The sequence below is a fragment of the Globicephala melas genome, chromosome 20, assembly GCF_963455315.2.
Source record: "Globicephala melas chromosome 20, mGloMel1.2, whole genome shotgun sequence".
Lineage (NCBI taxonomy): Eukaryota > Metazoa > Chordata > Mammalia > Artiodactyla > Delphinidae > Globicephala > Globicephala melas.
This window is the reverse complement of record NC_083333.1, coordinates 45922907-45938201: the sequence shown is the minus strand read 5'-3', so window position 1 is coordinate 45938201 and position 15295 is coordinate 45922907. Positions and strand designations below refer to the sequence as shown.

The following is a 15295-nucleotide window of genomic DNA, read 5'->3' as shown; positions in this document are numbered from 1 at the left end:
CTGTAGCCTCCCCAATGGTGCACACTGAAGGGAAATCAGGAGAAAAACAGGGTACTGGCCCTAGATAGTTAAGATGCGTATCAAATGAATAATTTCAATGAGCGTATTTTTTTTTATCCAATGCAGCTTTTTGTGTGATTAGCAGTAATTTTTTAAAAAATGTATTGATGTATAGTTGATTTACAATGTTGTGTTAATTTCTGCTGTACAGCAAAGTGATTCAGTTATACATATAAATATTCCTTTTCATATTCTTTTCCATTATGGTTTATCACAGGATACTGAATATAGTTCCCTGTGCTATACGATAGGACCTTGTTGTTTATCCATCCTATATATAATAGTTTGCATCTGCTAATCCCAAACTCCCAATCCTTCCCTCCCCCACCCTTCTCCCCCTTGGCAACCACAAGTCTGTTCTCTAAACTGATTAGCAGTAATCTTTTGATGTTCCACTAACATGTTTCTTGTTTGTTTTTTTCAGCAAAAACTATATATCCTGGCTTCTCCCTTACCTCTTTGGAACAGTTCCTCAGAGCTATCTGAGAGATTGTCTCCCAAGCTATAGTCATCAGTAGGGTCATCAAATAAAACTTACCTCACTACTTTTAGGCTGTGTGGGTTTTTTTAGTCAACACTGTAAAAAGTTTAGGAAAAAAACATGGTAAAAAATCTTCAGGACCAAGGGCTAGGCAGAGTTTTTAGACTTGCCACCATAAGCACAGTTCATACAAGGAAAACGTTGATAAACTGGATCTTATCAAAATGAAAACCTCTGGCTCTTCAGAAGACCCTGAGAAGAGGATGAAAAAACAAGCTACAGGGTGGGAGAAAATATTGGCAAACCACATACACAACACAGCCCTTGTATCTAGACTATATAGAGAATTCTCACAACTCAACTGTTAAAAAAATATGCAATTAGAGAATGAGCAAAAGACAAGATATTTCACTGAAGAGGATACGCAGATGGCAAATAAGCACATGAAAAGATACTCAGCATCATTAGCCATTAGGGAAATGCAAATTAAAACCACAATGAGATATCACTACACACCTTTGACGATGGCTAAAATAAAAAGTAGTGACACCACCAAATGCTCTCAAGGAGGTGGAGGAACTGGATCCGCTCACGCATTGCTGGCAGGAGTGTAAAATGGTACACAGCCACTCTGGAAAAGTCTGGCTTCTTGTAAAACTAAACATGTGCTTACCACATGACCAGCGATTGCACTGTTGGGTGTTTATCCCAGAGAAAATGACTTATGTTCTGTTCACACAAAAACTTGTACACAAATGTTTATAGTGTAAGTAGATAGGGTAAGGGGTCCCCAGAGAAAGAGAACTGACCTTGGTTTTTTTTGTTTGTTTGTTTTTTACTTTAAGAGAAGCCGTTTTTAGCCTAAGCCACTTTGTGATCCAAGCCTGGCCACAATTCTTGCCCTCAAAGAGGTCTCAGTAATTAATGATTTAAGGGAACTAAAGAATGCAGGAACAAAGGGAAAGCAATCAGGAAACAATAGCTCAGTAATAAAAGAGTCCTAATTCCTCCCCTTAATTCCTCCTAGTTCTTCCTATATCCAAGAGACACACGTAACAATCTAATACCTATCTTTGAGTTCTGCAGGAACTAAGGCCCCCACCCAGCTGGAGGACGGTAACTACAGGCTGAGATCCCAGACTGGTCAAAACGTAAGTAATAATAATATTGACCTTTACTGAACCTAATGACTTCAATCAACTAAAGCTTGGACTCTGTTAACCTTTGTCCCAATTCTATGCTAAATTCTCCTCTGCTCAAGCCCCTTCATGAATACGCATGTACCCTTAGCTTAAAACTTCCACAGTTTTGCTGTTGGGGAGATACTGCTTTGGGAAAGATCCCTGGTATTCTCCTTACTTGCTGTAAGTAATAAAGTCTTCCTTCTCCCACTCTTTGGCTTGGTTGTGTCTTTTGGCTTGACACCCACCAAGAGGCAAACCCAGTTTTCAGATAACAATAGCAGCATTTGTAATAGACCAAAACTGGAAACAACCCAAATGTCCATGATTCACTTTGCTGTACACATAAAATTAACACAACATTGTAAAACAAGTATACTCCAATAAAAATTAAGAAAAAAAAAAAACTATGGTCCATCCATACTGTGGAACACTACACAACAATAAAAAACGAAACTACTGGTACATGCAACAACTTGGGCAGATCTCAAGAGAATTACGCTGACTACAAAAAGCCAATCACAGGGCTTCCCTGGTGGCGCAGTGGTTGAGAGTCCACCTGCCGATGCAGGGGCATGGGTTCGTGCCCCGGTCAGGGAGGATCCCACATGACGCGGAGCGGCTGGGCCCGTGAGCCATGGCCGCTGAGCCTGTGCGTCCAGGGCCTGTGCTCCGCAACGGGAGAGGCCACAACAGTGAAAGGCCCGCGTACTGCAAAAAAAAAAAAAAACCAATCACAAAAAAATTACTATATTATTGCATTTATATAACATTCTCTTTTTTTTTTTTTAACATTCTTGAGATAACAAAATTATAGAGATAGAGAATAGATTAGTGGTTGCCAGGAGTTAGTGATTGGGGAGAGAGCATGGGTATGTCCTAAAAAGGTAGCACAAGGGAGTCTTGTGGTAATGGAATCGTTCTGTATCTTGATTTTGGTGGCAGTTACATGAATCTGTTACTGAAAGCTCGGCCTCTCTGTATAATAGTGCTGAATCAAATCTCAGAGACAGAGTTTTGGGTGAAGCAGAAAAAGATAGTGGTATTGCTTTGCCAGGCAAAGGGAGACACGCTGGGCTTCTGCCTCGAAAAACTGTGTTCCAACCCCAGAGGATTTGATGAAGGTTTTATAACTGTGGTTCAAGGGTGGGGTCCCTGACAAGATCAGTGTGTGTGTAGGGCCTGTACTCCTTTAATCTCATCTCAGGTAGCTGGTCTCCTAATCTTGATGAGCGTCTCTGGTCCCTTTAATCTTGCCTTGGGTGGTTTCTTGGCTGCTCCTCCCTTGATTAACAACTGTTCAAATCCGCCCTTTGGAACTCAGGGAAGGTCATGGAGGCTGGAGTCTTGCCTACAAAAAATGGGGGACAAAAGGGCCTCCATGCTGAGAGCCCCACAAGGCCCCACTCGGTTTCAAATCTACACATGTGACAAAGTTGCACAGAACTATACACATGCCAAAAAAATGAGTGCATGTAAAACTGATGAGATTTGAATAAATTCTATGGCATGACATATACCTATGTCAGTTTCCTGGCTTTGATGTTATACTACAGTTATACAAGATTTACCATTAGAGCCAATGGCTGAAGGATACATGGGATTTCCTCATACCTATTTGTTTGCAACTTCCCATGAATCTATAATTATTTCAAAATTTTAGCAATTTCTAAACAGAATCAGAAAAACTGGTTGAGACTATAGTAGTAGTGTTGCCAAGTCCAAGCTTGCTCTGCTCACCGCATGACAGGCCAATAAATTAGGAGATGAGCTGTTGAGGCAAGGAATAGAGACTTTATTTGGAAAGCCAGGCATCCGAGAAGATGGCGGACTAGTGTCCTAGAGTACCATCTTCTCAGGGTATGGATGCTGGTTTCTTTTATAGAACAGAGAGGCAGAGGAGTTGAGGAAATAAAGTAAAAAGGCCATAAGTCTTGCAAAACATCTCCTCTCCTGGTTTTGGCCAGCCTCGGCGAGGGGATGTGTTAATTTCTTCTTTTTTGCACCCATTCACAGGTGGACAGGGTCAGGGTGTTTCCCTGAGAGCTGAACAAAGTCACTTTAGTTTAACATTCAGGCAGAGGAGCAGGGTTCCCCAAGGCAGGCCATTATGTATGCCTATAGCTATAGACAGAACAAAAGCAATGGAAAGCAAGGGTCAAAGTAAAAGAAACAGATCCAACATGGAGTCAGATTTTGTTCTTCCATGTTACAATTCCCCACTGTCAATGTCCATTCTACAATCTTGCAGGATAAGGGGAAACAACCGCTCTAACTGCTTCCTGCTCTGTAGGGGGGTGATGAGGGGTGATCATGGAATGGAAATGATCAGCCTTGGGCAGGGAATAATTCTCAGAATTTTTAGTAAGTAGTACAACTCTCAGTTATTTGAACTTGATTCTGTGTTTTTCAGTAGAACAGGGTTAAACAAGTAGGTTGACCCACGCTTCTCCAACTATAAGGAAATTACAGTCTCAAGTTAAGGAATTTAGCACTTTTCTATGTATAGGAAGATGCAAGAGTCTGGGCTCACTGAAATCATTCCTTTGATATGCACCTCACCTATCTGGGGCCAGTATCCTGTGCTTTCACATCCTGAGTTTCCTCAGGGCTCACCATAGGGAGTGGCTGCAGTCTGATGGCTGCTAGACGGCAAGTACTTTTTCCTTCCTGAGTTCCCTCAGAGATCACCGGCTCACCATCGGTGGTGGCTGCAGTTTGCTGATGACTGTGACATCCTTTGTTTATGGATATGGCAGGAAATATTCCATTTCTCAGATCCTCCTCTTGGTCAGGAATTTGACCGATATTTGGGAGACAATTCATGACCAAATTTTGTCCCATGGTGCTGAGGTCATCCCAGATCAGGCAAAAATTCCTGTTGATATGCCACTCTACGTGCTGTTTCCGGATTAGGCCCTGTTGATAATTAAAAATTCTCTGGACCCGCTGTCTTACTAGTCTATTATGATCCAGGAAATGTTTTTCCTTATTGCTTCTTCCCATACCTAGAATCACACTATTACAATTATTCTATAAAAGTCATAAATATGATCTATTTCCTCAAGATGTTTAGCCATCATCAATTTTGTTGGAGGCCTGGTTACACACTGAGTACTGTAAGAGACAACAATCTTATAAAATAGACAGGATATAAGTAATGCAGCTGGTAACACTGACAAAGTCATAGTGCAGCAGGGAGACACAAAACATAAACAATTTGGAAACAAAGAACAAATTAAAACACGGAATCCAGTTAAAATAAATCATCAAGTCCACAGGAGAGCCAGCTGGAGAAGCCAAATTCTGGCAGGATCAGGTAGAGAGAAAAAAGTAAATGTTTAATCTTTGTTTACAAGGGTATACTTTACCAACTTGTAGGACATAGCATAAGAGGAAAAGTTTTTCTGGAAAACAAAGATTAAGGCTAGTATATTTCCCAAAGTCATAAAGTTATAAGTCATATTCATCAGTTCACTCAGTCCCATGTAATTAATTCCTGTTGATCTGGATGAAGTAATCAGGTTTTCCATTAGTTTTGTCATATGTTACCCAGTCCAGTGGTATTACCTAAATGCTATCAGAAACTTATATTTGTTAAAAAAAAAAAGTTCCTTTTTATGAGTCTTCTTGAAAATCTTCATTTTATAACAGCATCAAGACAAAACTTAAAATAGCATGGTTAAAGATTTGAGTACAATGCAATCACCAAGAAACTTGGATATTTCTGTAACATAAAACCAACCAGCTCTGGGACTTCCCGGGTGGTCCAGTGGGTAAGATGCCACACTCCCAATGCAGTGACCCTGGGTTCAATCCCTGATCGGGGAACTAGATCCCACATGCATGCCACAACTAAGAGTCCACATGCTGCAACTAAGAAGTCTAAATGCCGCAACTAAGAAGCCCACATGTTGCAACTATGAGTCCACATGCTGCAACTAAAAAAAGATCCCACATACTGCAACAAAGATCCCGCGTGCTGCAACGAAGACCTAGTGCAGCCAAAATAAATAAATAAAATATTTTTTAAAATGAAAAAATAAAACCAACCAGCTCTGAGACATACTTTGGTTTTTTTGGGGGGATTTTATCTATCTATTCAATAAACTTCCATCACTTAAATTAGCATAACTCTAGAACTTGAAGTTAACAAATATCTGGAAAGATCATTTTTATTTACTTATTTATTTATTTATTTTGGCTGCGTTGGGTCTTTGTTGCTGCATGCAGGCTTTCTCTGGTTGTGGCTAGCAGGGGCTACTCTTGTGGTGCGCAGGCTTCTCATTGTGGTGGCTGCTCTTGTTGCGTAGCATGGGCTCTAGGTGCTCAGTCTTCAGTAGTTGCGGCACACGGGCTCAGTAGTTGTGGCTCGCAGGCTCTAGAGCACAGGCTCAGTAGTTGTGGCTCACAGGCTTAGTTGCTCCGCGGCATGTGGGATCTTCCCAGACCAGGGCACGAACCCGTGTCCCCTGCATTGGCAGGCAGATTCTTAACCGCTGCGCCACCAGGGAAGCCCTGGAAAGATCATTTTAAGTAGACATTTCTAACATATAATTATTTTTAAAGAGTTTACCCAAAAGTTCTTATCTCATTTACATTTACTTTAAAGTTTAATTATATCAAGTTATTTTCCTTGCAACAGATGTAATAAGGTCTTATTTGATTCCTAGGTACAATAAAGTATTATACTTAATGACTCTAAAGACATGTTTATATTAATTAGATCAACAAACAAACTTTAATACCAGGTATCAACTTAATATTGAATATTTCCCAGTACCCATGAACCTGAAAGTCATTTTGGCTGGTTTCTTTATATTTAATTTGTAAGCGCTTACTTTTAAATTGAATAAAACTCTTTATAAACTCAGTTTTGATAATATTTTTCAGAGGTAGAGATATCTCATATGTATAATGTATACACAGACATGTAATACAAACAAGCTCCCTTTCTGTTCCAGCAAAGAAAGGACACGGTGAGGAACAGACAGTGGTGGGTTGCCCCAGGGTAAACTTCTCAGCTTCCTGAAGTACCTCACAAGTAGCTGCTACAGCTCCAGGGCAAGGGAGCCATCCCTTAACAATCTGTTCTAGTCGTTTTGAGAAATAGGCAATGGGTCGAGGGATATTCCCCAGAGTTTGAATTAATACCCCAAGGCTTCTGCCTTGTCTCTCATGTACATACAGTTTGAAAGGTTTCTTTAAGTCCAGTAGTTCCAAAGCCGGGGCTGAGACTAACTTCCTTTTTATTGTTTCAAAGGCTGTTTGGCACTCTTCAGTTCAAGTAAGGGGCTCAAGATCATGTCCCTTCAGTGCCTCCTAGAGGGGTTTTACTGTGAGTCCATAGTTTGGATCCAAATCTGACAGAGCCCTGACAGTCCCAGAAAACCTCTCAGTTGTCTGCACGTCTTGGGTGCTCCCAAGCCTGCAGTTGCCTGCTTTCTGTCGGGCAAAAGATCCCGCTGTCCTTGGGAGAGGACAAAGCCCATATACACGACTTGCTGTTTGCATATCTGGGCTTTTTTCTGGGAGACATTATATCCAAAACTGGCCAAATAGTTCAGGGTTCTGATGGTGTTTTATAGACATTTATCATATGTAGGGCTCACTATGAGCAAGTTGTCCACATATTGGAGTAAGAGTCCTTCATCCAGTATTGTTTCTAAGATCTCCAGCCAACGTCTCCCCAAACAAGGTAGGAGAATTCTTAAATCCTTGAGGCAGGACGGTCCAACAGTACTGTTGGACTACCTGTGTTTCTGGGTCCTGCCATTTAAAAGTAAATAGCTGCTGTGATTCTTCTGCAATAGGAATGCAGAAAAAAAGCATCTTTTAAGTCAAGGACTGAAAACCAGCCGTAGTCTCCCGGAATAGCTGTGAGCAGAGTGTATAGATTAGGCTCCACAGCGTGTAAGTTTTGGAGTACTTCAGTAATAGCCCTCAAATCTTGGACAAAGTGATACTCTGCTGAGTTTGGCCTTTTGACTGGGAGGATAGAGGTTTTATATGGGAACCCACAAGGTTTAATCAGTCCTGTTTTCAAAAAATTTTCCAGAGTTGGCTGAATTCCCTTTTGGGCCTCTTGTCTCAGAGGATATTGTTTTAGATTAGGTGTCCCAGCATCCCTTTTACAAAGGAGATTTTGTCCCAAAAGGGGGATTGGACACTCTGGATGTTTCAGGGTGAGGTCCCCTAGTTGGCATTCTAGAGGTTGTAGTTCTCCAGAAACTCCCATGACTGGGATAGACTGAGATGTTTTCTGTGCCACCTTGGTGTTTACCACAGAATATGTATGTGACAGATATATCTATTAGAAAGTCAATCAACTTGCTCCCCACTGTCAGATTACCTGGGGCTCCTGTGGGGAAATTAGAATCGGACGCCTCAAGTCCAAGGGAGTCCCCAGGGCTCTTCATTTATTATCAGAGTGTTCCTCTCTTTCTACTATATGAGAGGCTCTTGTCTCCTTTTTATGATTTTCTTTCTTTTTCTTTAGGGCAATCTTTTCTCCAATGCCCTTCCTCCTTGCAATAAGCACACTGTTCTTTCCCCAATGGTGGCTTACCTTCCATTAGGTTACTTGCCTTCTGGGAATTCAATGCTGCTGCCAGAAAAGCTGCATTCCGTTCTGCATCTTCTTGCTTCTGTTGTTCCCTGTTGTTGAACACTTCAAAGGTAACATATACTAATTGAGAAGGGTTCATTCCAAATGCACCATCTAACTTCTGTAATTCTCTTATCTGAGGTACTTTGCCCGATGAAGGTCATATTTATCATCCTTACATTCTCAGGGGCCTCAGGGTCTGCATCCGTATAGCACCTATAAGCTTGATAAACCCTTTGTAGAAACTCTAATGGATCCTCATTTGGTTTTTGTTTTATCTCCTGAATTTTGTTTAAGCTCTTTTGTCTAGGTCTCCCCTTGGGTTTTCTTCCAGACCACTGTACGATAAGGTGGCAGCCCTCTGACTCCTTTTCTTCCTGATGCAATAGCACAAATGCTTCTACATTGGAATTTCATCATTTTTCCCTGCTCTTTTGCAAAACACTTCTAATTGCAAGATTGTATTGTAATTGAGTGAGCCATTCAGGGGCCATCGCTCCTCTGATCCTAACATATATTAGGTCCACACTCTATTACAACAGTATATCATCTCTTTGTTAGTCATAGGCTCGTGGCTATGTTTTGCCCATTTATCTAGTATACGCCCCAAAGGGCTCTCCTTCAGGATAGAGGGACTATTTCCCATTTTTATACGTTTAATAAGACCAAAACACAAAAGACACAAACAATTTTTTTTAATACATTTATTTATTTTTGGCTGTGTTGGGTCTTTGTTGCTGTGTTGGGTCTTTGTTGCTGTGTGTGGGTTTTCTCTAGTTGGCGGCAAGCAGGGGCTACTCTTCATTGCAGTGTGCGGGCTTCTCACTGCGGTGGCATCTGTTGTTGTGGAACATGGGCTCTAGGCACACGGGCTTCAGTAGTTGTGGTGCAGAGGCTTAGTTGCTCCGCGGCATGTGGGATCTTCCCGGACCAGGGCTTGAACCCGTGTCCCCTGCATTGGCAGGCAGATTCTTAACCACTGCGCCACCAGGGAAGCTCCGCCACAAACAAATTCTAACACAAAAAGCACAAACAAATTCCAGTGCAAAAAGCACAAATTCCAACATCGATGCACACAAAACAAAAAGCAAATGAACTGGTTCCCAAATCAGGTAGAGTCAAACAACAACTCCCCTCTCCAACAGGCTACCCCAATCAAATGCAAAACAAATTGGCTTGTCCTGTAAAGGGAAAACCCAAATTGAGGGGAGAATCTGTCCCCCGTTGTACACACCAGAACGATTTACCCTACAAAGGTTGAGTCCATCAACTCGCAGAAGTTTGTCGATTCCTTGCTCCAACTGCCAAGTGCTGGGGTAGCCAGTGCCGCTTCAGGGAATTTTGAAGGGAAGATCCTCAGGACAAATGGTCCTGGCAGATGCTAGGGCCTTGCCCCAAAAGTCCCTGACTAGGGCTGGCTAGCCACAAGCAGCGAGGCTCCTGGCTGGCTAAGCCAAATTTGTTACCGAGTCCAAGCTCACTCTGCTCACCACATGACAGGCCAATAAATTGGGAGGTGAGGTGTTGAGGCAAGGAATAGCGACTTTATTTGGAAAGCCAGGCATCTGAGAAGATGGCGGACTAGTGTCCTAGAGTACCATCTTATCAGGGTGTGGATGATAGCTTCTTTTATAGAACAGAGACGGGGAGGAGGTGAGGAAGTAAAGTAAAAAGGCCATAAGTCTTGCAAAACATCTCCTGGTTTTGGCCAGCCTTGGGGAATGTGTTAATTTTTTCTTTTCTGCTGCCATTCACAGGGGGACAGGGTCAGGGTGTTTCCCTGAGAGCTGAACAAAGGCACTTTAGTTTAACATTCAGGCAGAGGAGCAGGGTTCCCCAAGGCAGACCATTATGTATGCCTATAGCTATAGACAGAACAAAAGCAATGGAAAGTATGGGTCAAAGTAAAAGCAACAGATCCAACATGGAGTCAGATTTTGTTCTTCCCTGTTACAGTAGTCCAAGTGGGAGATGATGGTGGTTTGCAGTAAGTGGTGACAAAAGAGAGAAAGAAAAGTAGTTAGTTACAGGGTATATATTTAAGGTTGAGCCTGAAACAGGAAGGAAGGGGACAGGGCACAACCCTTAAAGAATGACATAGCCATTGAGGATCTGACATAAACTGATTCAAACCAACTAGGCCCAAGGTGGTGGAAGATTCAACTTCCAGTAAACCTTGAGCCTCATTATTCACTCATTGTAATACATTAGCATGCTAAACAACTCACCGACAGGCGCAATGACAGTTCCAAGGCCAACTATAAAGGCCCAAAAAAGGCAGGTAGCCTAATTCCTGGAAATTCCCACCCCTTCCCCAAAATAGTTGGAATAATCCTCTCACTTGTTAGCCTATGAAATTACCCAGCCCATAAAAACTAACCAGCCCGTATTTCCAGGCTGTGCTCACCTTTTGAGATGGACCGCATTCTGTCTATGAAATGTATATCTCTCAGGGCCTCTCACCTTCTGAAGTGGCCCACACTCTGTCCATGGAGTGTGTATCTCCCTAAATAAACCTGCCTTCTCACTTAGTTCTCAGGGCAGAGCCTCTTGCCTGCCCACTTATATCCCTCACAAGCATCCTATATTAATAAATCTACTCCTTACCCATCACTTTGCCTCTCACAGAGTTCCTTCTGTGCTGAGACATAAAGAACCTGAGCTTCAGTAAGTCCTGACACTAGGTGAGTGGTTTTAATGAAAAGACAGTGGATTTGAGTCCAAATCTGAGTTTTGGCTGAGTAAAAGTCTCAGCCTGTGGGTTCAAGTCCCAATCTGAGTTTTGGCTGCATTTGAATCCCATATGAGTTGTGTGGTTTCAAGCCTATACACAGATCTTGCTGATGGATAGGATGTGGGGCATGAGAGGAAAAAAAAAATAGATGTTGACTCCTAGTTTTCTTTCTTCTTCTTCTTCTTCTTCTTCTTCTTCTTTTTTTTGGTAGAGGGTACATTAAATATCAGCTCACTAGAGTTATTTATAAAGCACCTTTTTAGTGTTTGGGGTCCACTGTACTAGGACTTCTAAAACCTCTGTGTACAAATGAATCACTGGGAATTTGTTAAACTGCAAATTCTATTTCTTTTTTTTAAATTTTATTTTATTTATTTATTTTTGGCTGTTTTAGGTCTTCTTTGCTGCACGTGGGCTTTCTCTAGTTGCGGTGAGTGGGGGCTACTCTGTCGCAGTTCATGGGCTTCTCATTGCAGTGGCTTCTCTGGTTGCAGAGCATGGGCTCTATGTGTGCGGGCTTCGGTAGTTGTGGAGTGTGGACTCAGTAGTTGTGGCTCACGGGCTCTAGAGCTCAGGTTCAGTAGTTGTGGCACACATGTTTAGTTGCTCTGTGGCATGTGGGATCTTCCCGGACCAGGGCTTGAACCCGTGTCCCCTGAATTGGCAGGCGGATTCTTAACCACTGTGCCACCCAGGAAACCCAAACTGCAAATTCTGATTCAGTAAGTTCTGGGATGGATCCTGAGAGTTTGATGATTCCAGTGCTGTTGATTGGTACACTGCAAAACCATGTCTTAGAGTGAGGTTCCTTTCAGTTCATGATTTAAGATTTATTGGGTGGGGAGGGTCTTGCTCAGGCAAATGCTGGAGAAGAGGGATGGGCAGTAGTAAACAGGAAGGTCTCATCTCTTCCTGGAAGCTGTCCTAATTACACGACTCACCCTAATCTTCCTTTCCCAACCTCACACACAACCCTCCATGCTTCCAGAGGTAAACATTTCTGCACACCAAATCATAAAATAATAAGAATTTAAAGATGAAAGTAATCTTAACTGACAAATGGACCAATCCCCTCTCCAGAAACCTTAGCAAGGGGTTTCAGTCTCTGCTTGAAACCTCCAAAAATGGGTATTCACTACCTCAGACATTAGATCACTGCTTTCCACCCACCCCTTGCTAAAAAAAATCTGCTAATCAAATATATTCACCTCCCAAAATAATAATAGGAGTAATGTTTAGTGAACTGTATTAACGATGTTGTGAAGAGAGAAAGAGGGGTCACTGTGCTGCTTTGATAGAGAAGGGGAAAGATTTTATAGAGGTAGGATTTGGATACACAAAAAGAAGATGGTATTAATAAATACATAAGTCTGTAGGTACTGGGAGATCAGGAAAGTAGTCAAGAGCAAAGATGTAAGTAGGGAAAAGCAGAAAATGTCTGAGAAACTGATTATACATGCCTAATAAAGTGCTAGAGAACAGTGGGGGATAGAACCACCAAGATTACTGACAGACCTTGAATGCTAGTCTAAGTTAAGACCTTAGGCTGTAATTAATGGAAAGCCATTGAAGCTTTGGGGATAGGACAGTGACATGAGAAATATCCTAAAATTCTATAACTCAAAAAAACTGTCATAAATAAATAAAAAAATGTCAAGGCCATTCACTCACTTTACAGAACTACAGATAGATCGGAAGAGATGATCCAAGATTACACTGCTACATAGGGAGAGCTCTGTTTTAGACAGTAAAGAATCTAGCTATAATTTGGAGGATTGATTGGAGAGCAAGAAGCTGGAAGAAAAGAGACTCATTAGGAGGATGCTGACGGCAACAATAATCAAGGTATGAGGATTAAAGTGGTCAAAGGAAATTTTGTGATAGAATTCCTAGGATAAACTGACAGGAAATAATTAGATATAACTAAAAGAGAGAGAGAAGAACTGTATTACAGCAATGATAGTGCTTAGGAGCATAGCTCTGTTTTCAAAAGATGTGGGGGTGATTCTTGACTCAGCCACTTATTAATTATATGAACTTGCACAAGTTATTCAACATCACTAAGCCTCAGTTGCTCTATTTGCTGTATCATCATAAGACTGTTGTGAGGATTATATAAAGTAATTCAATAAAAACACAGGGCTTCCTTGGTGGCGCAGTGGTTGAGAGTCCGCCTGCCGATGCAGGGGACACGGGTTTGTGCCCCGGTCCGGAAAGATCCCACACGCCGCGGAGCGGCTGGGCCTGTGAGCTGTGGCCACTGAGCCTGCGTGTCCGGAGCCTGTGCTCTGCAACAGGAGAGACCACAACAGTGAGGGGCCTGCCTACCGCAAAAAAAAAAAAAAAACTTAACACAGTGTCTGGCACATAGTAAATAATAAATGTCAACTGGTTTTTTTATAGCTATGGGTGACAAAATTATTATACCTAAGAAACTGTGACAATAATGATATTAACAGAAATAAAGAAGACCAGAGGGAGCCAGCTAGAGGAAGATGAGTTTGGTGTAATGCTGAATCTCATGGAAAGCAAAGCGAGAGAGAAAATATGTAGTAATCAATTAAGGACATTTATGTGGGGTTCAGAAGAGATGGTAGGCCTAAGGAGAGACATGTAGGAATTATCTGCATAAAAGTGATCTGTAGGTCAATAAGATATTTACAAACAGGCAATATTTATCCTTCATTTGTTACATAGAAATGAATAATAACAAATGTCTATTGAAAGATTGCTCTGTGCCAGGTACAAAGTGCTTTACTTACAGTAACTTTTTAAATCTAAATAACCACTTAATGATATACATACTACTATTATTCTCATTCTTTCTTTTTAACAACCCCCCTTTTTATTTATTTATTTATTTTTGGCTGCGTTGTTTTTGTGAGCGGGCTTTCCCTAGTTGCGGCGAGTGGGGGCTACTCTTCATTGCAGTGTGCAGGCTTCTCATTGCAGTGGCTTCTCCTGTTGCAGAGCACAGGCTCTAGGCACACGGGCTTTAGTTGTGGCTTGCAGGCTTTAGAGTGCAGGCTCAGTAGTTGTGGTGCACGGGCTTAGTTGATCCGCGGCATGTGGGATCTTCCCGGACAAGGGCTCGAACCCGTGTCCCCTGCATTGGCAGGCGGATTCTTAACCACTGTGTCACCAGGGAAGTCCCCTCCCTTTTTTTTTTTAAGATTCCTAATGAGTTTGAGGTAGATGATGCTGTTGTCAGATAATAAAGTAATTAGGTGTAAGATATAAAAATAATAAAACTGGGATTTCCCTGGTGGTCCAGTGGATGAGAATCCAGCTTCCGATGCAGGGGACGCGGGTTCAATCCCTGGTCAGGGAACTAAGATCCCACATGCCGGGCCAGCTAAACCCATGCACCACAACTAGGGAGAAGCCTGCACACCACAACTACTGAGCCCGCGTCCTCTGGAGCCTACACGCCACAACTAGAGAAGCCTGTGCGCAGCAACCAGAGAGAAGCCTGAAACGAAGAGCCCGCGCACCACATTTGAGACCCAGTGCAGCCAAAATTTAAAAAATAAATAAACTAATTTTAAAAATATAAATTAAAAATAAAACTGAGGGAAAGAAAGCACTGATGTGAAATTATCTTCCTTTAAGTTCGGATGGAAAATTAAGAAAACTTCCAATTCAAAGCTCTAAGCACAAAATCCAGGTATGTCATGTGGTGGACTTGCTTCTTCAACTGGACCTTAATTCTGCAGCCAATGCAAAGAATCCACACTCTAATGAACAGCAAGCTACAAAATGATTGTCGGGAATTCCCTGGCAGTCCAGTGGTTAGCACTCTGCACTTCCATTGCAGCGGGCACGGGTTTGATCCCTGGTCAGGGGAACTAGGATCCTGCAAGCCCCATGGCGCGGCCAAAAAAAAAAAGATTCTGCCCTTGAAGAAGCCAGTGACTTTGCATTTGATTTTTCCAGCTTGGTTAATTCCCAAAAGTTCAGGCTATGGAGTCCTAAAGTCTTCTTTAGCATTTAACTAGTTTTTTGCTGGTGGAAGGGGCTGGGACTGTCTCTCCACACGTAAGCTGATTTTTGTCATAAATCACTTTTATAATGAGAGAGCAGCTAGGGCACTTCACCACATCTTCCCCATTTGTCAAATCTTCCCAGGTGATGCAGAAGTTACCCCCACACGGGCGGGGGTAGGAGTACCTCTCTGAGTCTTTCTCATATTAGAAGTCCTCGATCTCTACCTCATTGTGAAACACCGCCAT

General features: G+C 42.2%; 1 pseudogene; it reads right to left on the bottom strand.

Moving 5' to 3' along the window:
• Positions 1-15046: 15046 nt before the first annotated feature.
• LOC115843573 (diphthamide biosynthesis protein 3-like) lies at positions 15047-15295 on the bottom strand (annotated as a pseudogene).